This window comes from Populus alba, chromosome 7, assembly GCF_005239225.2.
Source record: "Populus alba chromosome 7, ASM523922v2, whole genome shotgun sequence".
Lineage (NCBI taxonomy): Eukaryota > Viridiplantae > Streptophyta > Magnoliopsida > Malpighiales > Salicaceae > Populus > Populus alba.
The window spans coordinates 8,718,546-8,739,245 of NC_133290.1; the positions used below are offsets into that span (position 1 = coordinate 8,718,546).

The 20,700-nt window shown below is 35.3% G+C and overlaps 3 pseudogenes; 1 reads left to right on the plus strand and 2 right to left on the minus strand.

Annotated features, from left to right (window-relative positions):
• The window catches only part of LOC140955818 (uncharacterized), a 63,228-nt pseudogene that overhangs the window by 35,829 nt on the left and 6,699 nt on the right, over positions 1 to 20,700 (minus strand).
• On the plus strand, positions 1,657 to 7,022 carry LOC140955799 (uncharacterized; annotated as a pseudogene).
• LOC118045596 (small nucleolar RNA R71) lies at positions 2,064 to 2,174 on the minus strand (annotated as a pseudogene).

Sequence of the window (20,700 nt, forward strand, 5' to 3'; positions counted from 1 at the left end):
CACTGTTCGGTTTTCAGCTCATATCTTGAGTTCTAGAAGTCCAAATGAGCTCTGGTTTTTTTTGTTGAAAAGCTAAGACAATTGCCCACAGCTTTCATGGAACAAAGGGCTCTAATTCTGATGTTAGCAATGACGTTTTGACCAGCCAACAATATCAATAACCAGCCAACAATGTCAAGAACCAGCAGCCAACAATGTCAAGAACCAGCCACCAAATCAATGGATGGCCACCAACTAAATAGTTTGTCAACCAATCAATAGTTCTAATTTTTAGCCTATAAAATGAGGCATTTGCCATGTATTTAGATATATTATTTTTCAGATCAAAATCATCTTCTTGCTTTCTCTCTTTGTAATGTTCAAGTTTTCTTTCATGCTATATTAATCTATTGTTTATGCTTTTTTTCATTTCCTTTCCTATACTTAGTTAACTTATATCATGTTTATGTTCTTATATTGTTTATTTATGTTTTTCTTCTTCATTATGTTTAGCTAAGTTAATTATGTCAAGGTGAAAAGGTTTCACTAGTGGTGTTAGAATAGATATAATATAAACTCAACATGGACTTTAATGTTTATATCCAAGAAAGATTGTTATTAACATGTTTTATCTTTTTATCTTACTAATTCTTAATACCTTGCTTAATGGTTAATCTAGATTTGTGTTGTATAACACTTGGTACATCAAATGCTTGATCCTTCATAGTTTTCGACCGACATCATTATTATGATAGGAACTTGATTTGTTGTTAACATAAGCTAGCAACATGAATGCCTGATGACATTTATAAGTATGGTGTTACTTAAATAAGATTATTAATATGATCATGTTAACAATTTATAATGAGTTAATAACGATAAATCATCCGATTGGAACCTCCTTTGTGTGTGGTTTCCAGTTGAGTAATAAAAAGAGTTTATATTATATTTATTTGAACTACCATTAAGTGAATCCTCTAACCTTGACATTTGTTTTATTATTGTTTAATCCTTACATCAACCTTACCTCTCAAAGCTCTCTTTATTATTACTACTACTATTATTATTATTTACATTCTTGTTAAATTATATGTACGTTAAGTATGCTCTGTGTTTGATCAAGGATCCTGACATTGTTGGTCTTGCCTTGTTCATTCGCATCAAACATTTGTGTATATTATATAATATATCTCTTTAATATTTTCATAAACTCAGTATATAGGCTAGAAACCTGTGACTCGATCTTTTAGATCATTCTCAGGTATAACAACTCCACGTACTGAGTATTATTACTATTACTCTCAATATTACTATTACTATTACTATTATTTTTGTTATTATTGTTGTTGTTATCGTGTTGTTATTTATAATTTATACAATTAACCTCCATGTGGTTCGACCCCGGTCTTGCCGGGTTATTTATTACTTTGACACTCCTGCACTTGGGAGAAGACATCAATCTTTTGGTCGTGTCAAGTTTTTGGCGTCGTTGCCGGGGAAGGTAAGTATTGTATAAATTATATATTTCTTTTATTTTCTTTTGTTTTTACTTTTATTTGTTTTTCTAATTTTTGTTCCTTTTCTTTTTCTTTTCTTTTCTTTTGCACTTGCATGAGAGTTTGGACACGTACATTAAGTGGTAGACTTTCTAGGAAATCCTCATTTTCTTAAGAAAACATGGCCGAAGAAGATAACCAGTCAATTCAAAATGAGAATAATGAGAATAATCGTGTGAGAACACTTAAAGATCACATGAATCCAATAAGAACAAGTGCACCATCATGTATTGTTTTTCCTCCTGATGCATCTCATTTTAATTTTAAGCCAGGTATTATTCAACTTTTACCCACTTTTCATGGCTTAGAATTAGAAAATCCATACTTGCATTTAAGAGAATTTGAAGAAGTTTGCAACATCTATAATGACTTAAATTATAGCATGAACACCATCAGATTAAAGCTTTTTCCTTTTTCATTAAAAGATAAAGCTAAAACATGGCTACAAAATATTAGGTCAGGATCCATTCGTGCTTGGGATGAAATGCAACAACAGTTTTTAAAGAAGTTTTTCCCTTCTCATAGAACAAACTCTTTCAAAAGACAAATCACCACTTTCACTCAAAAACCAGGAGAAACATTTTACAAGTGTTGGGATAGATATAAAGACTTGCTTAATACCTGTCCTCATCATGGTTTTGAAACATGGAGATTGGTTTCGCAATTTTATGAAGGGTTAACACCTAAAGATAGGCAAATGGTGGAATTGATGTGCAATGGAACTTTTGAAGATAAAGACCCTGATGAAGCAATGGAGTACCTAGACTTGCTAGCTGAAATTGCTCAAAATTGGGACACCACAAGTACGCGTGAGGCACTAGGTAAAACTCAACCTCATACATCTAATGTAGGCATGTACAACCTTAGGGAAGATCATGACCTCCAAGCCAAATTTGCATCTTTAGCTAAAAAAGTTGAGGCACTAGAATTAAAAAAGAGTGGTCAGTTAAAATCTATTCAAGAAATTGTGTGTCAAATTTGTGAAACTAATGAACACTCAACCAATGATTGTCCAACTTTGCCTTCTTTTAAGGAATGTCTCCATGAACAAGCCAATGCTTTAAATAGTTTTCAAAGGTCAATTCATAACCCATACTCGCAAACGTATAACCCTGGTTGGAGAAATCACCCAAATTTCAGTTGGAAGAGTGGTAACAATAATGCACAAACTTCACAGCCACCATTTCAAGCACACCATAATTTTCAAAATTCTCATGGATATGCACCTCCTTATGTTCCCCCTCCTAGAAGAAATCTTGAGGAAACACTGCATACATTCATTGAAAAGCAAGAGACAATCAAAACTCAAAATGCTCAAACCATGGCAGATCTAAAAGATACTCTTGCAAAGTTTACATCTGCTCTTAGTTTTCAGGAGAAAGGTAAGTTTCCATCTCAACCATAACAAAATCCCAAAGGGCAATACAATTCAAGTGCAAGTGGTTCCGGAAACCAACATATGGATCAAGTCAAATCAGTCACTACTCTCCGTAGTGGTAAGGTTATTGAAAAACCCACTCTTGAACTTTGTGAGAAAGATGAAGAGTCTATCTCTGAGGGTAAGGAAGGGGTTAAACCTGAACATTGCAAAGAAAAGGTTGATTCACCGCCAACACTTCCATTTCCTCATGCCATGACCAAACAACGAAAAGTCAATCACAATTCTGAAATCTTTGAAACTTTCAAACAGGTAAGGATCAATATACCTTTGTTAGATGCTATTAAACAGGTACCGTCTTATGCTAAATTTTTGAAAGATCTGTGCACTGTGAAAAGAAAACTGAATGTGAAAAAGAAAGCCTTTTTAGCCGAACAAGTAAGTGCCATTCTTCAGAATGATAATGCTTTGAAATATAAAGACCCTGGTTGTCCTATAATTTGTTGCTTTATTGGAAAACATAAAATTGACAGAGCTTTACTTGATCTTGGAGCTAGTGTGAATTTACTTCCATATTCAGTTTTTCAAAGTCTCAATCTAGGTGAGTTAAAACCTACTTCTGTAACTCTTTTACTTGCTGATAGACCTGTAAAAGTGCCTAGAGGAATAATTGAAGATGTGTTAGTACAAGTTGATAAATTCATCTTTCCTGTGGATTTTATTGTGTTGGATACACAACCTGTTGAAGCATGCAACTCAATTCCTGTTATTTTAGGACATCCATTTCTTGCAACTTCTAATGCATTAATTAATTGTAGGAATGGAGTGATGAAGTTATCTTTTGGAAACATGACATTGGAGATGAATGTTTTTAACATTTACAAGCAACCTGGAGATGATAATGATTTACAGGAAGTAGATTTTATTGAAAAACTAATTTATGATCAATTTGAAAATTCTTCCAGTGAAACTAAGTTTAATGAATCTGAAGATTTGCAAATGGTTTATTTTCAGGAAGAGTCAAAGGCAAATAGTTGGAGACCGAAAATTAAGGAATTGCCACCACGATCAATTGAGTCCATACCTTCAAGTGTTCAACCACCAAAACCCGATTTGAAGCCATTACCATTTAATCTCAAATACTCATTTTTGGGAGAAAATGAAACTTTTCCGGTAATAATTTCTTCCAAACTTAATGTTCATCAAGAAGGTAAGTTATTACAGACTCTGAAAATGCACAAAATGCATTAGGATGGACCATAGCTGACATAAAAAGAATTAGCCCTTTGATTTGCACACACAGGATTTATTTGGAGGAAAATGCTAAACCTTCTAGAGAAATGCAACGAAGGCTTAATCCTAATATGAAAGAAGTAGTGAAAAATGAAGTCATTAAGCTTCTAGATAATGGAATCATTTATCCTATTTCTGACAGCAAATGGGTAAGTCCTACCCAAGTTGTACCCAAAAAGTCTGGAGTTACTGTGATAACAAATGAGAAGAATGAGTTAATTCCAACTAGGACTATTACTGGTTGGCGCATGTGCATTGACTATAGGAAACTTAATTCAATGACTAGAAAAGATCATTTTCCTTTACCTTTCATGGATCAAATCCTAGAAAGAATTGCAGGTCATGAATTTTATTGTTTCCTAAATGGCTATTCAGGTTACAACCAAATTGAAATTGCATTTGAAGATCAAGAGAAAACTACTTTCACATGTCCATTTGGTACGTTTGCATATCGAAGGATGCCTTTTGGATTATGTAATGCACTAGCCACGTTTCAAAGATGCATGCTTAGCATATTCAGTGATATGGTTGAATGTTTTCTTGAAATTTTTATGGATGACTTTTTTGTTTTTGGTGATTCATTTGATGATTGTTTAAATAACTTGGAAAAGGTTTTGAACAGGTGTGAAGAGAAGAATCTTGTGCTGAATTGGGAAAAATGTCATTTTATGGTAACAAATGGTATTGTTCTTGGTCATATTGTTTCATCAATAGGAATTGAGGTTGACAAATCTAAAATCGAGTTAATTGCCAACTTACCAGCACCAAAATCTATTAAAAATGTTAGATCATTCTTAGGACATGCTGGTTTTTATAGAAGGTTCATCAAAGATTTTAGTGTAATATCTAAGCCATTATGTAACCTTCTAATAAAGGATAATGTTTTTGAATGGACTGAACATTGTGAAGAAGCCTTTGTTAAACTTAAAAGCTTGCTTACTTCTGCTCCTGTTATTCAACCTCCTGATTGGTCATTACCTTTTGAAATAATGTGTGATGCTAGTGATTATGCCGTGGGTGCTGTTTTAGGACAAAGAAAAGATAAGAAACCCTATGTGATTTACTATGCAAGTAAAACTTTAAATAGTGCTCAAATGAATTACACTACCACTGAAAAGAAATTACTTGCAATAGTATTTGCATGTGAAAAATTCAGATCTTATCTTGTTGGCTCACCTGTTATTGTTTTTAGCGATCATGCAGCGTTGAAATATCTTCTTTCTAAGAAGGATTCTAAGGCTAGATTGGTGCGGTGGATTTTGTTACTTCAAGAATTCGATATCACAATCAAGGATAAGAAAGGCACCGAAAATGTTGTCGCGGATCATTTGTCAAGATTGACAACTGATTCAAGATCTGACATCACACCAATTAATGACTACTTTCCTGATGAATCTTTACTTTCCGTCTCTATAATGCCTTGGTTTGCTAATATTGTTAATTTTCTTGTTTCAGGACATTTGCCAGCTCATTGGAGTACTCAAGACAAAAGAAAGTTCTTGAACGAAGTGAAGAACTTTTATTGGAATGACCCTTACTTATTCAAATATTGTCCTGATCAAATATTTCAAAGATGCATTCCCGACAATGAGGTAAGTAGTGTTATTAAATTTTGTCATTCTGAGGCATGTGGGGGTCATTTCTCATCAAGAAAGACAACTGCAAAAATCTTACAATGTGGATTTTATTGGCCCACCATGTTTAAAGATACGCATGCATTCTGCAAAACTTGTGAAAACTGTCAAAAGTTAGGATCTATTTCAAAACGTCACATGATGCCTTTAAATACTATTCTTGTCATTGAAATCTTTGACTGTTGGGATATAGATTTTATGGGTCCATTTCCTCCATCATTTGGTTTTGTTTACATATTAGTCGCAGTAGACTATGTTTCAAAATGGATAGAGGCAATTCCAAGTCATAATAATGATCATAAAACAGTGATCAAGTTTTTAAAAGAAAATATTTTGAGTTGATTTGGAATCCCTCGGGCCATGATAAGTGATGGTGGAACACATTTATGTACCAAGCCATTTGAGTCTTTAATGAAGAAATATGGAATTACACACAAAGTTACCACCCCTTATCACCCCCAGACAAATGAACAAGTAGAACTTGCTAATAGGGAGATCAAACAAATCTTGGAGAAAACAGTTAACCCTAATAGGAAAGACTGGTCTTTAAGACTTAATGATGCACTTTGGGCTTATCGAACTGCTTATAAAACATCATTAGGTATGTCACCTTATAGACTAGTTTATGGGAAACCTTGTCACTTGCCTGCGAAAATTGAACATAAAGCTTATTGGGCTATTAAAGCTTTCAATTCAAACCTTGATGATGCTAGTCAGCTGCGAAAATTGCAAATAAATGAGCTTGAGGAAATAAGAAATGATGCATATGACAATTCAAAAATTCATAAAGCAAGAATCAAAGACTTTCATGACAAGAAAATACTGAGAAAAACATTTAATGTTGGTCAAAAAGTCTTGCTTTATAATTCTCGACTCCATTTATTTCCTGGCCATATGGGGCCTGTGATATTGAGAATCCAAAGAATGGCAATGTTTTCAAGGTAAATGGGCATCGTTTGAAAGTTTATTTTGACAATTTTTCAGTTGAAAATGACTCTATTGAATTGAGTGATCCTGTATATAAAGATTGATTTTTTTTTTCTCACATTGTTTTGTGTTTTGGTATAACTTTTGTTTTGCTAGTCTCTCTTTCACCCCGGTCAAATGGCGGATAACGGTACTCCATGACTTAAGTCGGTTCTTTCAGTTTCCCAAATTACTGATATTTGTGTGCAAGATTGAGGTTGTTAATGAATCATGGAATTCCTGAAGATATTCGCTGGCTAATTGAAGCAAAGGTCCGATTCTCAGGTGAGTCCTCCAATTCTTTCATTTCACACATGCCTGGAACAGGTACAAGCACTTTTGCAAAGAAACGTCGTGCAAAACGACTGAAAGTCTATCACAGATATGCCAGATGGACTTGCAATGCAACATGTCATTCTTTAGGAATGGTATCTGTAAACCGTGAAGATAAGATACAATTCATTAAGGATGGCCTGAGTAAGGGGTCTTTAGATAATCTTTTGTTGACCCTTGAGACGCATCCTAGTGGAGATGTGCATCGTGTAATTCATGATTTATGGCCACAATTCCATAAAGAACATGATCGACTTAGTCTTGGGAATCTGACTAAAAAAGACCCTGTTTGCCAGTTATAAGAAAACTGGATGGGAAGCTTATCCCCGACCCATAAAGGGCGTTTAAGCCGTTCTTGAACGTAAAACCAAGGGAAGATGTGAGCCACAATCACAACTACCTGTACATACATGATTTGTCAAAATAAATAAATAAATAAATAAAGAGAGAGAGAGAGAGTGTGAGACAACAGCTGGCCTACATATAGGTGGTATGATTGCATTTTCAAATTCTCATCTATAAATTCTTCTTTTCCTACCCTTCATTTCTACTCAACCCATACATTCATCAAATATAGAAGTGTGTAGAAATGGCAGGTTCCTCAAGTCATCACATCAGAAATATTTGTGTTTTCGGTGGATCCAGTCCTGGGAAAGAAAAAGAGTTTTTAGAATCAGCAAATCATCTTGGTCGGGTACTAGCTGAGAGAAAGATTCATTTAGTTTATGGGGAGGTAGCCTTGGGTTAATGGGAGGTGTGTCAATGGCTGTATTTTTGGGAGGCAGTCAAGTTTTGGGGGTTGTCCCCAAAGCTTTAGCAACTGGGGACATCATTGAAAAAACAATTGGAGAGGAAATACAGGTCCCTACAATGTCTGATCGACTAAACGCCATGTTTAGCCATGCTGATGCTTTCATTGCCTTACCAGGTGGTTTGGGAACATTGGAAGAAATCTTTCATATTTCCTCTTGGGCCCAACTGCACATTCACCATAAACCTATAGGTTTGTTAAATGTCAATGGTTTTTATGATAAGTTACTGTCTTTCCTTGATCAAGCTGTGGAACAGGAATTCCTAACATTTTCAGCGCGACAAATCCTCATCTCTGCTGCTACTGTTGAGCAATTGATTGATGAACTACAATCTTTCATCCCTGTAGTTGATTCCTCTATGAGTCAACTCAATTGGTCAATCACGGAACACCGTAAAAAGCTTAGATTGGATTTGAGCCTTAGTTTGTGACAACTTGTGTCTTTTGGTTTTATTAATATCATAATTGTGTTTTGTTCTTTCTTATATTTGTTTAAGTATGTTTCAGGTTTGTCAGTAGTTGCTGTTTCAGGTGATGTCTTCTATACTCTTTCTTTCTGCCTTAGCACATTGAGGACAATGTCTCGTTTTGGTTGGGGGGAGGGATAGTTGATATTTAAAAAAAAACAAAAAAAAATTATTAACTAACTGTGTTTTCTATTATTAAAACCATTTGACAACATTTTTATTAGGATAGCAGAGTATGGAGTCAGTTTTATTAACTCTTGAGACGCATCTTAGTAAGTATCTTTATTAGGATGGCAGAGTAAGGAGGAAATTTTATTGACTCTAGAGACGCATCTTAGTAAGTATCATTACCAAGGTCTATCATAATACTTCTTGAAATATTCAGGTTTACAAACTCTCACATTGTTATCACTTAATTCTGCTTATATACACATTTAATAAGTATTCTTAAACCTTCATTTTCACACACACACTTTAACATATGATTGTGGGTTGCATATTGGATTATTACATTATTCATGTTCTTTTGTTAAAGGTAACAACTAAGGGAAAGGGATAATATATAATTTGCAAAAAAAAAACAAAAAAAAACAAAAAAAAAATAAATTGAAAAAAAAAAGTTGATAAGTTTGGTTTCGTAGCCTCCTTGATTTAAGCAATTAAGCCCGAAGGGGTGTTTTAACACCTAGTACCCTCAAGTCAACTGACTTGGGAGCTATTGGCCCAGTGCTTGTTATATGGGTTGAGGAGAAAGCTTAAGGGAATCAAACATTGCACTATCTACATATTAGTATCTGCAACCCGAGTTACTAAGCTCGTAGGGGTGTCTCAACACCTGATGCCCTAAGACCAACTGGTCTGGGAGTCATTAGCCTAAAGCTCGCTATATGGGTTAATGATGCATTGTGTTTTAAGTTATATGTATATATACCACAAAAAAAAAAAGATAATAATCTCAACCTAAGGAAGTTAACCTTAGAAAAACATTAGAACAGAATATTGTTTTCTTCCAATAAAAGCCTCATAATTTATGTTTTCATACATTGAGCACATAAAAGAAGGTTTATTAATATCTTGTTTAAGAAGTATGAAACAGATATATAAATTTAATGAGAGTTTGTTTATTTGGATAGATTAATGGAAGTTAAATGATGAATACCTTGCTTTGTGGAACTTGCAAATTGTTTTTCTATTTTAACGCTTTGATTACTAGGGACTAGTAATAAGCTGGTTGGGGGGTGTGATTAGTACTTAAAAGTGCATTCTCATTAAGGTTTTATATCATCGTATTGCACTAAAGTATCATTAAATTCCCTAACTACAGCATGTTTTATAATAACAAGTCTGATAATATAATATATCTTTAATTTATGGTAAATACTTATTTTGAATGCAGGTATATCTCACAATTCAAAGGATTTATTGATGTGATTAACTATTGAAAGTGAAGAGACAAAAAGAGGACTAGGCTAAGAGAAGAGATGCTGGTTCAATTCCAAACTCGAACACCATTCGGTTATTGGATCATAACTGGAGTTGTATAACTCGGATTTAAGTCTACTTTATATGGATGGAAAGCTAAGACATAGACCTAAAACTTTCATGAGAGTCCAAGACTCAAATCTGTCGTTTTCAAGTTCAAATCTTAGGAACAACGGAGAAGTCGGAACTTGTCCTGCAGCTCGGACACTGTTCGGTTTTCAGCTCATATCTTGAGTTCTAGAAGTCCAAATGAGCTCTGGTTTTTTTTGTTGGAAAGCTAAGACAATTGCCCACAGCTTTCATGGAACAAAGGGCTCTAATTCTGATGTTAGCAATGACGTTTTGACCAGCCAACAATATCAATAACCAGCCAACAATGTCAAGCACCAGCCACCAAATCAATGGATGGCCACCAACTAAATAGTTTGTCAACCAATCAGTAGTTCTAATTTTTAGCCTATAAAAGGAGGTATTTGCCATGTATTTAGATATATTATTTTTCAGATCAAAATCATCTTCTTGCTTTCTCTCTTTGTAATGTTTAATCCTTACATCAACCTTACCTCTCAAAGCTCTCTTTATTATTACTACTACTATTATTATTATTTACATTCTTGTTATATTATATGTACGTTAAGTATGCTTTGTGTTTGATCAAGGATCCTGACATTATTGGTCTTGCCTTGTTCATTCGCATCAGAAATCTGTTTATATTATATAATATATCTCTTTAATATTTTCATAAACTCAGTATATAGGCTGGAAACCTGTGACCCGATCTTTTAGATCATTCTCAGGTATAACAACGCCACGTACTGAGTATTATTATTATTACTCTCAATATTTCTATTACTATTACTATTATTGTTGTTGTTATCGTGTTGTTATTTATAATTTATACAATTAACCTCCCTGTGGTTCGACCCCGGTCTTGCCGGGTTATTTATTACTTTAACACTCCTGCACTTGGGAGAAGACATCAATCTTTTGGTCGTGTCATGTATCCAAGACAACAAAATCTACAGGGTAAATGAATTTATCAACTTGTACTAACACATCCTCAATTATTCCTCTAGACACTTTTACAGATCTATCAACAAGTAAAAGAGTTACAAAAGTTGGTTTTAACACACCTAGATTGAGACTTTAAAAAACCGAATATGGAAATAAATTGACACTAGCTCTAAGATCAAGTAAAGCTCTTTTAATTTTATGTTCCCTAATAAAGCAAGAAATTGTAGGACAACCAGGGTCTTTATATTTCAAAGCATTATTGTTCTAAAGCATCAAGTAAAGCACTTACTTTTTCACATTCAATTTTTTGTTCATAATGTATAGATCTTTCAAAAATTTAGCATAGGAAGGTACATGTTTAATAGCATCCAACAAAGGTATATTGATCCTTACTTGTTTGAAAGTTTCAAGGATTTCAGAATTGTGATTGACTTTCCTTTGTTTGGTTAGGGCATAAGGAAATAGAAGTGCTGGCGGAGAATCAGTATTTTCTTTACAATGTTCAGATTCAACCCCTTCCTTACCCTCAGAGATTGACTCATCATCTTTCTCACAAAGGTTCAAGAGTGGGTTTTTCAATAACCTTACCACTGCGAAGAGTGATGACTGATTTGACTTGATCCATATGTTGACTTCCAGAACTACTTACAATTGCATTGTATTGCCCCTTTGGATTTTGCTGTTGTTGAGATGAAAACTTACCTTTCTCTTGAAAACTGAGAGTAGATGTGAATTTTGCAAGAGCATCTTTAAAATTTGTCATGCTTTGAGCAAGTTGAGTGTTGATTGTCTCTTGCTTTTCAATGAATACATGCAATGTTTCCTCAAGATTTCTTCTAGAAGGTGGAGCATAAGGAGGTGCATATCCATAAGAATTTTGAAAATTATGGTGTGCTTGAAACGGTGTTTGTGAAGTTTGTGCATTATTGTTATCACTTTTCCAACTGAAATTTGGGTGATTTCTCCAACCAGGGTTGTATGTTTGCGAGTATGGGTTATGATTGGGCCTTTGGAAATTGTTTAAAGCATGGGCTTATTCATGGAGGCATTCCTTGCAAGAAGGCAAAGTTGGACAATCATTGGTTGCATGTTCATTTGTTTCACAGATTTGACACACAATGTCTTGAACAGATTTTAATTGACTACTCTTTTTCAATTCTACTGCCTCGACTTTTCTAGCTAAAGATGCAAACTTGGCTTGGAGGTCATGATCTTCCCTAAGGTTATACATACCTCCACTAGATGTATGCGGTTGGGTTTTACTTGGTGCCTTATAAGTGCCCGTAGTGTCCTAATTTTACGCATTTTCAGCTAGCAAGTCTAGGTACTCCATTGCTTCATTAGGGTCTTTATCTTCAAAAGTTTCATTGCACATCAATTCAACCATTTGCCTATCTTTAGGTGTTAACCCTTCATAAAATTGTGAAACCAATCTTCATGTTTCAAAACCATGATGAGGGCAAGTATTAAGCAAGTCTCGATACCTATCCCAACATTGTTAAAATGTTTCACCTAGTTTTTGAGTAAAAGTGATGATTTATCTTTTGAAAGAGTTTGTTCTGTGAGATGGAAAAAAATTCTTTAAAAATTGTTGTTGCATTTCATCCCAAGTACGAATGGATCCTGTCCTAAGATTTTGTAGCCATGTTTTAGCTTTATCTTTTAATCAAAAAGGAAAAAAGCTTTAATCTAATGGTATTTATGCTACAATTTAAGTCATTATAGGTGTTATAAACTTCTTCAAATTCTCTCAAATGCAAGTATGGATTTTCTCGATCTCAACCATGAAAAGAAGGTAAAAGTTGAATAATGCCTGGCTTACAATTAAAATGAGATGCATCAAAAGGGAAAACTATGCATCAGGGTGCACTTGTTCTTGTGGGATTCATGTGGTCTCTAAGTGTCATAATATGGTTATTCTCATTATTCTCATTATAAAGTGATGTGCATCATGGGAATTATAATCCATCTCGTAAAGCTGAATCTAATATGCAAGAGGATTCAGATGGTCCAATGACAAGAGCGAGAGCAAAACAACTACAACGGGCCTTGACGAATCAAATTGCAATGATTGAAGCTGCGTCGGAGTTAAAAATTAGCAATCAGTTTGAAATTGGTTCAAGGGTGCTTATTTGCCTACAGTTGGAACTTGGAGATGGGAAAAGCCCTTAATGGTTCTTTTCATGCTGGGCTACTTGTATTTGGATTGATAATGCAAGTGAAGGAACTGATGTTGTTTACGGTCAGAACAGTAGATGGATTTGAACCCGAATTTGAAGTCATCCAATGCATGTGAAAAGAAGATTTATGTAGGTAAAATTCAAGTTCAGAACGTGATCTTTCTATATTGTCCAACCATGATTGCATTAGACTTTTGTGTCAAAAGTTATGGCTGTTTTAAATTTCGTCTGCATATGTTTTAGAAATGTCAAAAAAAACGTCTGTTAGTTAAATTTGTCTACTTGCTTTATTAAAAGTCTAGTTTTTAGGCTTGACTTCTGTCATGTTGAATTCACCTAACTTTGGAGGGATGTTCCAAAGATAAATATGTATCAGAATATGAAATAAACACTTTTGGCCAAGATTTGAAAACTTAATTCAGAGAATTAAGAGTTGTTCTTCCAAATTCGTTTTGTGAAGAACCCTACCTGACTTATCACTCTTCAATCACAAAGAGTGTGGCGTCGAAATCCTAGATTGATCTTTGTGGCGTCCAGATCGACTTATCAAAGTATCATTCTAGTCTATCTCCATCTTATTTACCTTAAATCACTACAATCCAGCCTAAATACCAAAAGAAAGACAACACAACCAGACCCATCCTTCATCCATTTTCATTATAATCATTGTTGCCGATTTTCAAATCATTCACGGCACATCATCTGGTATCAGAGCATCAGTTGCGATCTTAGGCGGGAGCCAAAAAAAAAAAAAAAAAAAGAAGAAAGGTTTGCTGGAATTGAGGTTGATAAACTTAACTATGGCTGGAGATAAAGAAGATTTGCCAAGAGGGTTAAGTTTGGAACAGGCACAGGTTATGGGCTTACAACGATCTCATGCTGAGATCCGGGATGAGATGACGGGAATTCGTGAACTGTTGAATACCCTTATACAAAGGATGCAAAGAAATAATTTGCAACCCCAACCGAGGCAAGCACTTAGGGTGCCACGAAATGATATTATAGAAGCTGACGAAGATCCAAATGGGGATGATGAGGCTGATGATAGGGTCAGACCAAGAAGGCAGAATTATAATCCTCCTAATGGTCTCAAACTTAAGATTCCACCGTTTAGAGGAAGTAGTTCACCTGAGGAATACTTGGAGTGGATTCAGAAGGTTGAAAAGGTGTTTGAATGGTATGAATATTCTGAAGAAAGGAAGTGCAATGTGGCAGCACTTGAGTTTACAGATTATGCTCTTTTATGGTGGGAAAACTTAAAGATTCAGAGGAGAAGGGATGAAGAGGAGGAGATTGCAACATGGGCAACTATGAAAAGAGTGATGAAGAAGAGATTTGTTCCTGATTACTATAAACAGGAGCTATACATCAGACTTCAAACTTTGCGACAGGGATCTTTGACTGTGGAAGAGTATGTGAAAGAGTTTGAGCTGCTGCTGATTCGATGTGAATTGATGGAACCTCAAGAGCAAACAATAGCTAGATTTCTTGGAGGGTTGAGGAAGGATATAACTAATGTTGTTGAGTTACAGCCATACATCTTCCTTGAGGATGTTATAAAGCTTGCAACCCGAGTAGAGAGGCAACAGAGACGAGGTGTCCGAACTGGTGGAACTACGTCAAGCGCGACAAGGGCTGTTTCTACGCCTACACAAACATGGAGCACACCTAAACAAGATGAGAAGGTGGAGTTTAGCAAGGGGAATACCAGTTCTGATTCTTTGAAGGGAAAGGAGAAGGTGACAGAACCTCAACACCCTAGGAGGTCTCGGGACATTAAGTTCTTCAAGTGCTTGGGACATGGGCATATTGCTTCTGAATGTCCAAATAAAAGGGTGATGATTTTGCATGGGGATCATGGAGAGCTGATCAGTGGAGATGAGGTTGAAACTGAAGACGAAGATGAGGTACAAGTGGCTGAACAAGAAGAGGATTTCGAACCAGTGAAGGGAGATTTGTTGGTTGTTCAACGGGTTCTGAATGCACAAATTGACGTTAGTGATGAGCAACGCGAGAACATCTTTCATACTCGATGTCAGATTCGAGATAAGGTGTGCGGGATGATCATTGATAATGGAAGTTGCACTAATGTTGCGTCAACTACCTTGGTGGAGAAATTGGGTTTAAATACCCTTCCACATCCCAGACCCTATAGTTTGCGATGGCTGAATAAGAATGGGGAGATTCGGGTGACAAAGCAAGTTCGTGTACCTTTTTCCATTAAAACCTATCACGACGAGGTTTTATGTGACGTTGCACCAATGTCAGCTAGCCATTTGTTGTTGGGTCGTCCATGGCAGTTTGATAAGGATGTGACCTATAATGGACGGAAGAACACTTATTCTTTTATGCTGAATGGAAAGAAGGTGAACTTGTTACCACTGAGTTCTCAACAAGTTAGAGAGGATCAGTTACGAAGCCAACAAAAGGAGGTGACATCACGAAAGGAGCTGTTGTTAGCCAAAAAAGGAGACATCAAACAAGCATTAGCCACAACAGGGATTGTTTTCATGGTCTGGGCAAAGCAACTACTACAAGTAGAAGGATTGGACTTACCAAGACAGATTAAGGAATTTCTTGAAGAATTTAAAGATGTATTTCCAGATGAATTACCTAAAAGATTATCACCTATTCGTGGTATTGAGCATCAAATTGATTTGGTGCCGGGAGCTTCACTTCCTAATAGACCAGCATACAGATGTAATCCAGAGGAAGCGAAAGAGATTCAAAGGCAGGTCGGTGAGCTCTTAGAGAAGGGCTATGTGCGAGAATCACTTAGTCCATGTTCCGTACCTACTTTGCTTGTTCCGAAGAAAGATGGTACCATGAGGATGTGCATGGACAGCCGTGCTATCAACAAAATAACAGTTAAGTATCGATTTCCTATATCCAGACTTGATGATTTGCTTGATGAGTTGCATGGTGCTGTATTGTTTTCTAAAGTCGATTTTCAAATCGTACTTGGATTACCAAGAACACAACGTGGGAAGGATTCCATAATGGTGGTGGTTGATCGATTCTCCAAAATGTCCCATTTCATTCCTGCTGATTTGTTCTTTCAAGAGATTGTTCGTTTGCATGGAATTCCTAAAAGCATTGTCTCTGATCCTGATACAAAGTTCTTAAGCCATTTTTGGAAGACTCTTTGGAGGAAACATGGAACAAAGTTACTTTTCAGTACGGCATGTCATCCACCAACTGAGGTAGTAAACCGAACTTTATCTTCTTTGTTACGAGCTGTTATACATAAGAGTTTGAAGAGTTGGGATACTTGTTTGCCGATTGTGGAGTTTGCATATAATCGTAGTGTGCATGGGGCTACAAAATTTTCACCATTTGAGGTTGTGTATGGCTTTAATCCTTGTGTTCCTATTGATCTTGTTCATATTCCAATTGATGAGAGGACATCTATGGATGGAATTAGAAAGGCAGAATTGATGAAGAAACTACATGAGCAGGTTCGACTACATATTAAGGAGAAAACAACAAAGTATGCTAAACAAGCTAACAAGGGGCGAAAGATGGTCAGGTTTGAACCTGGAGATCTTGTTTGGATTCATATTAGCAAGGGCAGATTTCCAAGCAAACGTAAGTCCAAGTTGATGCCAAGAGCTGACGGTCCATTTCGTATTATAGAGAAGGTGAATGACAATGCGTATAAGGTAGATCTTCCTGGTGATTACAATGTATCAACTACTTTTAATGTTAAAGACTTATCTCCGTACTTGGATGATGATGACGATTCTGATTTGAGGACAAATCATTTTCAACCCGGGGTTGATGATGTGCATCATGGGAATTATAATCCATCTCGTAAAGCTGAATCTAATATGCAAGAGGATTCAGATGGTCCAATGACAAGAGCGAGAGCAAAACAACTACAACGGGCCTTGACGAATCAAATTGCAATGATTGAAGCTGCGTCGGAGTTAAAAATTAGCAATCAGTTTGAAATTGGTTCAAGGGTGCTTATTTGCCTACAGTTGGAACTTGGAGATGGGAAAAGCCCTTAATGGTTCTTTTCATGCTGGGCTACTTGTATTTGGATTGATAATGCAAGTGAAGGAACTGATGCTGTTTACGGTCAGAACAGTAGATGGATTTGAACCCGAATTTGAAGTCATCCAATGCATGTGAAAAGAAGATTTATGTAGGTAAAATTCAAGTTCAGAACGTGATCTTTCTATATTGTCCAACCATGATTGCATTAGACTTTTGTGTCAAAAGTTATGGCTGTTTTAAATTTCGTCTGCATATGTTTTAGAAATGTCAAAAAAAACGTCTGTTAGTTAAATTTGTCTACTTGCTTTATTAAAAGTCTAGTTTTTAGGCTTGACTTCTGTCATGTTGAATTCACCTAACTTTGGAGGGATGTTCCAAAGATAAATATGTATCAGAATATAAAATAAACACTTTTGGCCAAGATTTGAAAACTTAATTCAGAGAATTAAGAGTTGTTCTTCCAAATTCGTTTTGTGAAGAACCCTACCTGACTTATCACTCTTCAATCACAAAGAGTGTGGCGTCGAAATCCTAGATTGATCTTTGTGGCGTCCAGATCGACTTATCAAAGTATCATTCTAGTCTATCTCCATCTTATTTACCTTAAATCACTACAATCCAGCCTAAATACCAAAAGAAAGACAACACAACCAGACCCATCCTTCATCCATTTTCATTATAATCATTGTTGCCGATTTTCAAATCATTCACGGCACATCATAAAGTGACTGGTTATCTTCTTCGGCCATATTTTCTGAAAATTTTGAGGATACCCTACAAAGTTTACCCCTTAATGTACGTGACCAAACTCTCATGCACGTGTAAGAAGAGAATAAAAGGAAGAAAAGAAAACAAAACAAAAGAAACAAAGTTAGATACAAGAAAAGTAAAAACCAAAAATAAAATAAATACTATAATTTGTCCAAGAATTTACCTCCCCGCCAACAACACCAAAAACTTGACACAACTAAAAGATTGATGTCTTCTCCCAAATGTAGGAGTGTCGAAGTAATAAATAACCTGGCAAGACCGGGTTTGAACCACAGGGAGGTTAATTGTATAAATTATAAATTACAATAATACAACAACAATAATAATAACACCAATAATAACAATAATAGTAATAGTAATAATAATAATAATACTAGTAGTAGTAGTAGTAGTAGTAGTACTAGTACTAGTACTAGTAATAATAATACTAATATTAATGGTGGTGGTGGTGGTGGTGGTGGTAGTAGTAGTACTAATATTAATGGTAATAATAATAGTAATAGTAGTAGTAGTAGTAGTAAAGGAAGAAGTTGATGAGAATTTTGAGATGGAAGATCAATGTGATAATTAAACAATGATAAAAACAAGTGTCAAGGTTAGAGGATCCACTAACGGGATTTCAAACAAGTATAATATAAACTCTTATTACTCAACTAGAAACCACACATAAAGAAGATTCCAATCGAATGATTTGTCATTAACAGCTCATTATAAATTGTTAACATGGTCATATTAATTATCTTATTTAAGCAAAACCAAACTTTTAAATATTGTCAGGAATTCATGATGCTAACTTATGTTAACAACAAATCAAGTTCCTTTCATAGCACAGGTGTAGGTTATACCATATGGTTGGGCTATGAGAGTGCCAAGCATTTGTTGTACCAAGTGTTATACAACACAAATCTAGATTAACCATTTAACAAGTAAGGTATTAAGAATTAGGAAGATAAAAAGATAAGACATGTTAATATTAAACATTAAGGTCCATATTGAGTTTACACTATACTTATTCTTACACTATTAGTGTAACCTTTTCACCTTGACATAATCAACTTAGCTAAACATAATGAAGAAGAGAAATATAAATAAATAAAATAAAAACATAAATAAGATACAAGTTAACTAAGTAAAGGAAAGGAAATGAAAAGCATACACAAGATATTAATAAAAGCAAAACTTAAGAATTACAAAAAAATATAAAGAGAGAGAACAAGAGAAAGTTCTTTATCTAAACAACCAAGCCCCTAAATGCATGGCAAATACCTCCTTTTATAGGCCAAAATTTGGAACTATTGATTTGATGACTAATTGTTGAGTGGGTGGCCAACTCTTGACTTGGTAAAAATCCTTATCTTCTTATCTGAAGAAAACGTCATTGCTAGCATTAGAACTAGAACCACCTATACACATGAAAGTTATAGGAAATTGTCTTATCTTTCCAGGAAAAAAAAATTAAGGTCATTTGGACTTCTAGAACTCGAGATATGGGTGAACACTGAACAGTGTATGGGCTGTAGGACAGATTCGGACTTCTCCATTCTTGCTATAATGTGGACTTGAAAACGGCCTTTTTAAATCTTAGACTCCACATGAAAGTTATAGGCCTATGTCTTACCAAATATGTCCAAAAACTTGAGGTCATTTGAACATCTAGAACTCGAGATATGACCCAATTACCGAACAGTGTTCCAGTTTGGACTACACCAACATCTCTTTTCTAAGTTTGGCCCTCTCGTTTATCCTTTCAATTTCAATACTTAAACTCATCAATCAATCCTTTCATTTATGTGATAGGCCTTCATTTAAGATGAACATTTACCATAAATTAAAGGTATCTTATATTATTAGGTATGTTATTATAAAACATGCTTTAGTTAAGGAGTTATTGATACTTCAAGTACAAAATAATGGTTTAAAACCTTGATAAAAATGCAATTTTAAATACTAATCAATAAGCTAGCAAAATTATATGTAAATGAAGTAATTAGACTTCATAGAGTGACAGTGTTGATTATGCCGGAGCGGGATCCAAGGTTCGCGTTGAGATTATGGTCTAGTTTACAACGAGCATTGGGGACAAAGTTGAATCTAAGCCCAACATCTCATCCTCAAATAGATGGTCAATCTGGAAGGACTATTCAAACTCTTGAGGATCTTCTAGGGTCCTGTGTGCTGGAGTTCAGAGGGAAATGGGAAGATCTCCTGCCTTTGGTGGAGTTTACTTATAATAATAGACATCAAACTACTATTGGTATGGCTTCATATGAAGCATTGTATGAGGGGAAATGTCGTACCCAATTTGTTGGGAGAAAGTAGGAAAAAGGAAACTTTGGGGACCTAAAATGGTACAACTGACAACTAACAAGGTGAGGGTGATATGAAAAGAGGATGAAGGAAGCCCGAGATAGAAAAAAAAAAAGGGTTATGCAGATAACCAAAAAAGGCCTTTAGAATTCCAAGTGGGGGATAAGGTATTTTTGAAGGTGGCGCCTTAGAAAGGCATCATTCGATTTGGAGAAAAAAGAAAATTAGCTTCAAGATATATTGGCCCTTTTGAGATTAAGGAAAGAATCGAACAAGTTGCCTATCGTTAAATTTGCCTGCATATTTGGATAAGATTCATAATGTGTTACAAGTGTCATTGCTGCTAAAGGCCAAGATAAACCCCTCACGGGTATTACCACATGTTCCTATAAAGATTAAAGGGGATTTAAACATGGAAGCTAAGCTTGTCAAGATCTTGGATTGAGATGTGAGGGTGTTGAGGAATAAGAGAGTTTCCCTGGTGAGAGTATTATGGAAAAACTCTTGAATAGAAGAAGAAATATGGG